The 12,144-nt window shown below is 30.4% G+C and overlaps 1 protein-coding gene across 7 annotated transcripts in view; it reads left to right on the plus strand.

Moving 5' to 3' along the window:
- LOC105218881 (venom metalloproteinase 3) overlaps nt 1-12,144 on the plus strand; it is a 147,820-nt gene that overhangs the window by 60,206 nt on the left and 75,470 nt on the right. The gene's annotated exons all lie outside the window — the stretch shown is intronic.

The raw sequence follows: 12,144 nt of genomic DNA on the forward strand, positions 1-12,144 counted from the left end.
AATTCTAATTAAATTTTATTTTTATTTTTTTTATTTTTATTTTTTTAATTTTCTATCAAAATTTTTTAATCACTTAAAAACCTACTTACAGTTGTCATACATTGATCATATTTCATAAACTTGGCGCTCATGAAGCATTTTGTGCACTAAACCTTTTTCACAAAATTTCAGATTTCCATTATTTTATATTTAAAAAATTATTAAATTTTATTAAATATTTAACTTAATAATTTCCGAATATTCTGTTTTTAAATTAAGTATATGCTACCTTTCGAACACTATTATCTTAAATTTTTCTTAAATTCGACAACAGTTGCTTCATATTTTTTTTGCCATAATTGCCCCAAAAAAACAACAAAAACCATTTTTTGAAAAAAAAAAAAAATCACGAAAAACTGTCACAAATGGCAATGGCCTGCGGCGTTCGCGGCCACGATTATCTGCCAAACGTGAGCGTGCCGCGCAGTGATATTCTTTGCCGCACGCTTATTTATGTGCTGTAACATTAAACAACAATAAAAGTTGACCCAGTTCGAGAATTATGCATTGGCGCACAAGATTTTCATGACAAACGACGAGGAGCCGAAAATAGATGCAGAAAAAAACGTTTGAAAAAAATAATAAGAAAAAAATTTTTTGAAAAAAATTAGAAAAAAATTTAAAAAAAATCTTTTAAAGCAAATAATGGTGAAAAATGGAGTAGCAGTAACCCAAAAACAAAACAACAATAACAAATAATGAGCTAGAACACTTAGCCGGGTCATACATAAATAATGTGTTGGTATTACTCGAAATAATAACGGCAATAATTTGGAGCAAATAAAAAGGCAATTGCCATTGGAATGGTAACTGTCGAAAAGTGCTGGCGATACGCTCATACAAACAGAAAAGAAAACACAATTTTTCAGTTGCAAAATAACGGCGAATTTCAGTCGAACTCAAGGCTGTTGCGCCAACGGCTGCCGGAGGCTGCCTGCCAGCCTGCGACAAACAAAAGACTTAAGCAGCGAACGCGCGCGTAGTGAAATCGTGCTTCCATTTCCGTCACATGCCTTCGTGCGACGATTTCTTTATCTTCCATTACTCTACAAACATATGTATGAATATCTGTGCGCTTGCAGTCAGCCAGTCTGCCGCTTGCTAGTAGTTGGTCGGTTTGCTCTGTGTGCCGCCGCGAAATTGCAACAGCCGTAAATGACGCCGGAAATTGCCAGCCGGCACAACAGCAATCGCTAACTGTCTGTCTGTCGCTTATAATCGCTTTTAGTGAATTGTGCTGAAACTCATTTGGTTTTTATTGTAGTTTAAAGTAGTTTTTTGTTGTTGTTGTTCGCTTTTAGCTTGCTTCATTTTGCCGCTAATTATAACGCATTTTTGCGCATAAAAAAGCGGCAAGCAATAATGAATTCTCATATAAAATGGCAAGAATTATTTACCGGAAATGCGGCATTACATGGCGGTAATGTGGGGTAGACAAAGTAATTGGCGCAAAAACAAAAACGGAAGTCAGAAATGCTTCATGAGAGCCAAAATTTTTGAAATATATTTCAGTTATTCAGTTTTTTATACTCTCGAAACATGTTGCACAGAGTATTATAGTTTTGTTCACATAACGGTTGTTTGTGTCACCAAGAAATAAAAGAGTTAGATATGGGGTTTGTATATAAATGATATGGATGACGAGTGGAGTTGAAATCCGTCTGTCCGTCCGTGCAAGCGATAACTTGAGTAAAAGTTGAGATATCTTAATGAAACTTGGAACACATGTTCCTTGGGACCGTGAGAGGCAAAATCGGCCCACTCGCGCCCACAAAATGGCGAAAACCAAAAACACATAAAGTATCATAAATAAGCCATAAAAAAAGTTATAACAGTAAAATTTGGAATAAAGGATCGCACTAGGAAGGGGCATATTTGGATATAATTTTTTTGGAGAAGTGGGCGTGCCCCCGCCCCAAATCGGTTATTTGTTTATATCTCGCAAACCAATGAAGCTATATAAACCAAACTTTCTGCAGTCGATTCACTTACGTACCCCTCCAAACACCATGAAAATAGTTGAAATTGGATAATAACCACGCCCACCTCCCATACAAAGGTTAGGTTGAAAATTACTAAAAGTGGGTTAACTCACTAACGAAAAACGTCAGAAACACTAAATTTCACATAAGAAATGGCAGATGGAAGCTGCACACAGATCTTTTTACAAAATGTAAAATTGGCGTGGCGTCGCCCACTTATGGGTCAAAAACCATATCTCAGGAACTACTCGACCGATTTCAATGAAACTTGGTTTGTAATAGTTTCCTTACATCCCAATGATATGTTGTGAAAATAGGCTAAATTGCTTCACAACCACGCCTACTTCCTATATACCAGAACTTTGAAGACAATCTGAATCATTTACTTTACAATATATAAAGTAAGCACTAGTGAAGATATCGGTGCAGAACTTTGCACAAATACTAAGTTTATAGTGTGGTAGCCCCATTCTAAAAATCGCCAAAATCGGACCATAGGTTTTCAAGGCCCCATAAATCGAACATGAGGACCTCTGTGTTCGGTTACACCCGAACTTAGCCCTTCCTTACTTTTTTTTGTTCTAATTTTACAAGTAAAAGTTTCTAAAAGGCATAAGCTCTTGATATGATTTATAAATTTGATGACAAATTTGTCATATTGCATATATACTCAGCTGTGTGGCAATGATTGTGTTTAAAATATGACTAAACAACGGTCTAACTACGTTTAGTTAATCTAGACCATACTTCTGGGCTTTTGTATAAGTCACAACTGGAGAGTATAAAATTAAGTCAAGGAAATGTCATAGATTACGTAGTGCTCAAAGAGCACAACAAACCTTACCCAATTGATGGCTACATTATCTTTATTGAAATCCTTTAACTCAACCAGTCACTCATGCACACAATAATCAACTCAAAATATTCAAAAAAATACTTTTCCCAAATTCCAAAAGTTTAAAAATATAGAATAATTAGCATTAACTGCAAAAATTCCCTACCTTATCTATTTACTCATTCACATACACACACGAACTTATTCACCTATTTAGATAAAATTTTCACATTTGCCTTCCAAATATTTACACAACGTTAAGTCACTTTGTGGTGGCGGTGAACAAATAGCACATTGTTGTATGATATTTTTAACAAAAAAAAAAACAAAACAAATATAAACAATAGTCGCCGATTGTGCGCCAGTTCAACGCCTTTTGGGCAAATTTTTCGCACAAATTTGTGAGCTGCGATTTCAATTTACATTATGTTTTTGCTGTTGTTGCATACACCATTTTTATTATTCTCCGTTGGTGGGGATTACAATGAAGCTTAGCTGGTGAGTAAGTGAGTATTGAAAGGCTTTTGTTTGCATTTTATTTACATAGAAACAGACGTGAGTCAGCGTCCAAAAATTAGAACGGTCGAATTTTTGTTGCTCTTTTGACATTTTATTGGTGAAGGGTTGAATGTCTGCTAAAGCAAAGAAGTTGGGAAATTGAATTTTTGATCGTATAATAATAACGAATCAATATTTTTACTCAAAAAAATTTAGTAGGATGTTTATTAACATGTTGTGTGGGTGTGCAGAAGTTATCAGAAATTTGCTAATTCGAAAATTAATCATTTCAGTGAATAAACATTAAAACGCATGCTTAAACTGCAAAACTAATAAATTAACAGCGAAACTAGTTTCAGTGGTATAGAGAAAAAAGTGAATGCATTCTAGTTTTTCCTTAATAAAAAATAATACATCACTGACTGACTGAGCTTGAAGTAGTTCTAAAAATAAAAAACAAAATCTTTAAATATTTGTTTAAATTTGATTGACGTGTAATACTTGAAATTCTAAACCATATTTTGAAAATAAAAAAAATTATCAAAATTCAGCAAACTAGTATTTAAGCGATTCTCAAATCTATTTCTTAAATAAATCTTGCTAGTTTCTTTATTATATAAATATCATACTAGAGCACACTATGGGAACCTAACTTATCTAGACCGAGCCACAACATAATTTTCGATTTTTTTTTAGTTAGAAAGCACTCAAAAATCACTCTAATTTTACCAGCATGAGAATGTTTATTTTATTTTAGAAATTTAAAATTAAAACAAGTAAGGAAGGGCTAAGTTCGGGTGTAACCGAACATTTTATACTCTCGCAATTTATTTATTTAACTTTATTTATATTATACATATAATACACAATTTGATCCACATATTCGTCATATATATTGTATAAAGTCCATTGAAAGTTGGAAACCATAATATTAGGTTAGAAGCACCGAGGTCCTCGTGTTCGATATATGGGCCTTAAAAACCTATGGTCTTTTATGCCCCTTCATAGTGTTATCCTTCATTCCAAATCTTATTTCCATAGCTTTATTTATGGCTTAGTTATGGCACTTTATGTGTTTTCGGTTTTCGTAATTTTGTGGGCGTGGCAGTGGTCCGATTTTACTCATTTTCGAAAGCAACCTTCCTATGGAGCCAAGAAATAAGTGTTCCAAGTTTCATTAAGATATCTTAATTTTTACTCAAGTTACAGCTTGCACAGACGGACGGATGGACGGACGGACAGACAGACATTCGGATTTGAACTCCACTTTTCACCCTGATCACTTTGGTATATATAACCCTATATCTAACTCGTTTAGTTTTGGGTGTTACAAACAACCGTTATGTGAACAAAACTATAATACTCTCTTAGCAACTTTGTTGCTAGCAACTTTGTTGCGAGAGTATAAAAAATATATAAACTTAATTCACTAATTGTAATTTCACTTTCTATTACATACGTCAATTAAATATATACACATTTTTTTGTAAGTATGAATTTTTTCATACAAATATAGGTTTTTACTCTCCATTAGGGTGATCCTTAATAGTAGGTGTGAGTAAACAATTATATTGTTATATAAAATTTAATTCAATATGTGCATAGAAACTATCTGTATAACTATCTCGTCACTCAAGCAAATTTTTTTATTACATATTAGAGTGGCTATGTAATATAGGCGGATTAGTTTATCATATGACTTCACAAATATATATACATAGATGAAGTTTTAATGCCCTCTTCATACAAATAAAAAGTATTATCTATTAGGGTGGCTCTTTTATAAAGGTGGATTAAATGACCTTAGTATTTAGGAAATATAGACACAAAGGTTTACTATTATCGAAGGTGATTCTTTATTATGAAAAAAAAAATTCCAACAATCTCTACCCCAATATACTATGTATATTAAAAAATAAAATAAATAACTTTTGGCCTCAATTAGAAACAGTTTTTTCTCTTTTGTTGCAAAGTTCAGATTACCCTAATATCTCAACAATCTGCAATTTGTTTTCAAATGTTATAGTCTTACACTAAGATTGAGTTTTTTTACAATCTCATCCATATATTATAAATATTCGATGACGAAAATAGTTCGAATACTCTAGTTTTATTAACATAATCCGAATTTTGACTGCATGAACATGGGAAAATTCGAGAAAATATATATTTATTTACAAACTTATTTCCTTATAAAAAAATTAGTCAAAATTTCAAAAAATGTATTAATATTGATTTGTGAGTACCACCCTAATGTGTATTCATAAATTTTTCTGATAATCATGCATTTAAATATGAAAAAAGAATTGTGACCATGCACAAAATTTCAAGCACTCACTTTACACAAACTAAAAGCACAAGCAAATTATGAAAAATTATGAATGTCACGCGCCAGAGCGCATACATTTACACCCACACAAACAAATATACACACGCATGCGCTTTAAGCTAAATGACAGATATGCCCAAACTAACCAAAATAACATAATTCATGAAAATTGCTGACACGTAGCGGCAAATAAACATACATACATACATATATATATACAAATATATGTTTATATATGTATATATATATACATACATACATTTCTGCATACATAATTATTCAAACACCGCTTGCATATCAATAATAGACGCGCGTGAGTAACTGTGCTGAAAACAGAAGCGAAAAATGGCATTTAGCAGATCCGTCTTTTAGACAAGATTCAACACAGTGCCGCCGTCGCCGCCTGCAAGGTTAGACCAAGACAAGACATCGAGCCGCTATAGACCTTGGCATTGGTGAGGTGTGAGCGCAAGCGCGCGCTGAGGGCACACGAATCACTCACTCATTTGTTTTCGCACTTTCTGACACTCACGCACGAACTGTTATGTGAATATATGTATATACATATATATATAATTATACATATATGTATGAATATTTAAGTATACAAGCGCGTATATATGTATATAGCACTCCAACCGCCGCAAATGGCTATCATTTCTATAGATTCGGCGAATTTATTTGTTTGCATTCGTATGCTAATTGCTTTTCTGCTAAACAACAATAACAACAAAAGGTGTCATATTGAGTATGTGTCAAAGCGTTAGGAGTAAGAGTAGGTGAGTGCGACAATTATGCACGCGTGGTAATTAATTTTTTTTGTGTAAAATAACACTTCAAACGACAAGTGTAATCAGAGAATTTTGTTTATTTATAGATCGATAATTATAACTTAAATAGTAATCGCTTCAATGACAATTGCTTTTTTAATTATACATAAATATTAATTTTATAAAAATAAAATAAAATAATAAATGAAATTAAAAAAAAAATAAAATAAAATAAAATAAAATAAAAAAAATAAAAATTAAATTAAATTAAATTAAATTAAATTAAATAAGATTAAATTAAATTAAAATTTGTTAAATTAAATTTATAAATTAAATTAAATTAAATTAAATTAAATAAATTGAATTAGAATTAGTTAAATTAAATTTATAAATAAATTAAAATTAAATAAAATTAAAAAAAAATAAAATAAAATAAAATAAATATCACACTATTTTCTGATATTTTACTAACATCAACAGTTTAAGCAAAGAATTGCTTACATATAAAAAAATATTTCACGTTTTTCCAAAATTGATTATTCAATTTAAATTTTATACAATTGCTTGTTTGAAGTCACCGCTCCATCGGCGTGCTCTATGCATATTCGTAATAAAGTACAACAGCCAGTTATAACAATAAATACAAATACAAACGAATGCTTTTATTCATTTACCATTTCCAATATTAACCGCCGTTGACCTTCAATTGCTGGCACTTTATGACTGGCGAACCGCTTAAATGCTTAATGGAAAATATTCTTAATATGGCATTTATGTGCTTGCGAGCTATTTAGATTTTAACACCACCTCATTTAAGGTGTGACTAAATTAATCAATAAAAATGTTTTTTTTTGTTGTTCTTTACATTTGTTCTGCACCATTTTATCGTGATTTCACTTTTAAATAGTCGATTTTATTGTCTGTCAAAGTGATACGGTGGCAAATGACTTGAAATAATTGCTGACTACCATATTTGGGCAGCAGACAATTAGAGTGGCGGTGGTGTCTGATGGGTTCAAAGATGTGATTTTGAGATAGAGTTGGAAATGACAATTAAAAAAAATCAATTGGTTTTGAGATTTAGCAAATATATTGTAGTAAAATAAAAAAAAAATATTTTTTGTGCATTAATTATTTGTATACTCTCGCAACCTGTTGCACAGAGTATAATAGTTTTGTTCACCTAACGGTTGTTTGTGTCACCAAGAAATATAGGAGTTAGATATGAGGTTATATATACATAAATGATTAGGATGACGAGTGGATTTGAAATCCGGATGTCTATCCGTCCGTCTGTCCGTCTGTCCGTGCAAGCGATAACTTGAGTAAAAATTAAGATATCTTAATGAAACTTGGAACATATGTCCACTGCCACGCCCACAAACTGGCGGAAACCGAAAACCTATACAGTGTCATAACTAAGCCATAAATAATGTTATGAAAATGAAATTTAGAACATAGGATCCCATTAGAGAGGGGCACATTTGGATGTAATTTTCTTGGAAAAGTGGGCGTGACCGCACCCCCAAATAGGTTTTTTGTATATAACTCGCAAACCTATAAAGCTATATAAGCCAAACTTTCTGCAGTCGTTTTTTTTAGCCATTTCCTTATACAGTCCAAAAATGAAAGAAATCGGATAATAACCACGCCCACCTCCCATACAAAGGTTAGGTTGAAAATTACTTAAAGTGCGTTAACACACTAACGAAAACCGTCAGAAGCACCAAATTTTACTTAAGAAATGGCAGAAGGAAGCTGCACTGAGATTTGTTTACAAAATGGAAATGTGCGTGGCGTCGCCCACTTATGGGGCAAAACCCATATCTCAAGAACTACTCGACAGATTTCAATGAAATTCGGTATATAATATTTTCTTGACACCCTGATGACACGTGTGGTAAATGGACGAAATCGGTTCACAACCACGACAACCCGTATAACTCATTTTCGAATTCTATCTTATTTCTTTACTTTATAATATATACATTAGGAACCAATGAAGATAGCGAAATAAAACTTTACACAAACACTGTATATGATCTGTGGCATCACTTGTGAAAAAATTGTCAAAATCGAACCATGACTTTTCAAGGCCCCTGATATCGAACATGAAGAACTCAGTGCCTAAGGGTAATTTTTCCTCGAAAATATACTTAGGTAAATCCCTCAGATATTTTAATGTAATTCATTCCATCTGAATTTTTTTCTTATAACAGTTTCTCTCTGTACCTGAAATGGTAAAAATCGGGTCATAACTTCCCCCAGATCCCATATACCTAATTATAAGTAATATTAAATTAAGTGAGCGTATAGTCTTCGATACATTGTATCTTGTATCTTGGTGGTGAAAACGAGTGAAATCGGTTTAGGAATTACCTCAGTCCCCAAATACTATTTATGATGATTTTCGTTATTCTATTGAACTTTATACCCAATATATGGATCGAATTGTGTTATCTTTATAAAATTCCATCAATAAATTGCGAGAGTATAAAATGTTCGGTTACACCCGAACTTAGCCCTTCCTTACTTGTTTTTTTTTTAATTTTTATCAGAAATTAGTTTTACTTTACACATAATATCAAAAACATTGATTTTATTTTTTTTTAATTTTGTGAAAGAAAACGTTTCAAATAAAAAATAAATTTAAATATTATATTTTTTTCTATACCGAAATTAAAAGAATTTTATATGAAATTAGCTTTACAGTAAACAAAAATATAAAATAAAATACAAATTGAAAAATCTCATTAAAATGGATTTGGGAAAAATATTTTTATTGATTTTGAATATTTTTCAAGAAATTTATTTTTTATTTTTTTTTACAATTTTATTTTTAAATTTTTATTTGTTAAACTTTTTGTTGTAATTTATTTTTTCTTGAAGTTTTTTTATATTTTTTTTTTAATATCCAAGCAAAAATTTTGTTTACACAAATACCACAAATAATATATTCAACAAAGAACAACAACAACAACAAAAGCGTTCAAACACAGCTTATTAATGCTCAATCAGCGTTGCACTTGGACGTTGATACTTCAAACGAGCGAAAACCAGCAGTCAACGGCGACAGCATTGCAAGTGTCACATCAATAACCCCCAAAAACAACAGCAAACAACGAAACAAAAGCGCTTTTAAAGCAAGTTCTTGAAATGCATTGTTGTTGTTGTTTTGTGTTTTATTTTAATTTTGCTTAACCATGGCTAAATGGTTGCTGACCAGTTGACCGCTAGAGCATTAGAATAACAAAACAAAAAAAAAACTGCAGCGACAGCAACAGCGGTGCTGTGATATGCTATGGTGTGTTATGTTGTGGTATGATATGCTGTGATATGTATGCTTATGTTCATGTATGTATGTTTGTGTATGTGCATACCTTCAGTGGCGCTCTGCACTTGTCGCTACAATTTGATGTTTTTTTTTTTACATTTAAATGTTGTCGTTGTTGCTGTGCGGTTGACTTCTTACAAATTCTTTTCAAGATTAGGTTATGTTTATTTTGGCTTAAATGCACAAGATTTCTACCATTATCTCGACATTGTGCCATTATTCTTGTCAACATTTTTTTTTGTTATTTTTGTTGTTGTCATTTTTTGTTTAACTGCTTATTGCTTATAGCGGCCAACGATCAAGGTTGCCACCGGCAGCACTTTGAGGGTGCAATCAAACAAGTAAACAACAATAGTTTGGTCGCAGCAAGAATGTGCCGTTAAATGCTCTGTTATTTTATTGTTTTGTGTTTCTTAAATGTTTTTAAGAAATCTAATTTATTGTGTACGTGTTTTGTTCGCATATTGTTATTGTTGTTGTTTCGGCATGTTATCGTGCCAATTTAACACGTTTCGCGGTCAGCCGGTGCGGTGCAGCGTCGACAGCTTCCAAAACAAACATAATTATTTTTGTACATTGGTTGCGAGAATTGCAAGAACAACAAGCCTGGCAACATGCTGACATGATCTTAAGCGTTTGATAAGCGCACTTCAGCGCTGATCTCTGTAGCCGCGGGCGCTAATCATTGCTTGTGGCCGAAGAAGGTTAGCGCGATATGCAAACCGGGGCTATTAATTATCGGTTGTTGAGTTGTTGTGTGTTATTTTAATTAAAGAATTTTAACCATTTTGTTGTTGTTTTTTTTTTAGAAAACATGCTGGGTTACTTTTTGAGGAAAAATAAAAATTAAAAATATTTTGCTTTTAATTAAATTAAATGCTATTCATATTAGTGTATAGATAATTAATAGAACTTAAAATATATATATTTTTTAATATTATAATTATGAATATTTGAAAACCGGAAATTGTAATATATTTCCAGTTGTTCGATAAAAAATAAATTAAATGAAAAGAAACAATTTGAGGAATTTTTAATTAAAACGAATAAATAGAAATATTTTTTTAATAATATTTTTTTCTATTTAGTGTTTTTCTAATTATCTTTTTATTTCAACAACAGTTTTCAACATTTTTTATTTAAAATTAATTCAACATTTTTTTTATTAAAATTAATTAGCAAATTAATTTTTTACATTCAAAATAATGCTTTTTTGTAACAAAACTTTGTACTTATATTTGGAAAAAATAATGGTCGATTTTTTTGTATTTTTATCTTTTTGTAAATAATAATAAATAAAATATTTGAGTAAAAAAGAGTTTAAAATATATATTTAAATTTTTATAGTTTAATAATAATAAATAACATATTTGAGAAAATAAAAAACATATATTTAAAATTTCTGAAATCATTTTTGAATTAAAGTTACAAAAAAAATATTTTTAAATCGTAAATACATATAAAATATTTCTTAATCAAATTTTATTTTTACTTTTAATTTAATTAGTTGTTTTAAAACTTATCAAATTAATAATTAATAATTAAAAAATATTAATTGGAAAAAACCTGGAAAAAAAATATATTTGAAAAAAATATTAAATTATAATAAAATATATTTCTTTTAATATAATTTATTATTTTTCTTTTAAAACAGAATTTTCCACTGTTTAGTTTGCTAAAATTACACTTATCACAATTAATTTGAAACACTTCAATATAAAATTAATTTACAAATTTAAAATTTTTTACGAAGGTTAAAAATTATAAATATTATATGGTATTTATTTTTAAAACAAATTTGCCACTTTTCATATAACAGAAATAAAATAAACAATATCAGTGTTGGAAAAAGAAATATTTTTCTCAAATTCCTTTTTATATTTAAATAATATATATTATATTTTCCTTATTCCATTATTCTTTTTTATCATGTAGGTTTGAACATTAATTATTAATTAACATATTAATTTTTTTGGAATTTATTGTTATTGATAATTTATTTGATTTACTAAATATTATTAATGCCACCACTTTGCTCACTGAAACCACACAAATCACATACATAGAAACACAAACTATTTATTTTATTTCTTTTTCTTTTTTTCTTCTATGAATGTGATTATTGATTTATGCTCCTCGAAATGGCATTGAAATGTAGCATAAGACATAGCAAAGCATACCATAACACTTGTTGGGCGGGTATTTGCAGCACTTTGAGCCTTTAAGAGAGCGTTTTGTAGTTTAAACATACATACATTAGTATTTATGTGCGGTGAGAGGGGTGTGTACCATAAATTGCATTAGTGTTAATTCAGCGTGCGCGTAATTTTATTAGTGCGATTATTTATTCAGTGATA

The sequence above is a fragment of the Zeugodacus cucurbitae genome, chromosome 6 (genome assembly GCF_028554725.1).
Source record: "Zeugodacus cucurbitae isolate PBARC_wt_2022May chromosome 6, idZeuCucr1.2, whole genome shotgun sequence".
Taxonomy (NCBI): Eukaryota; Metazoa; Arthropoda; class Insecta; order Diptera; family Tephritidae; genus Zeugodacus; species Zeugodacus cucurbitae.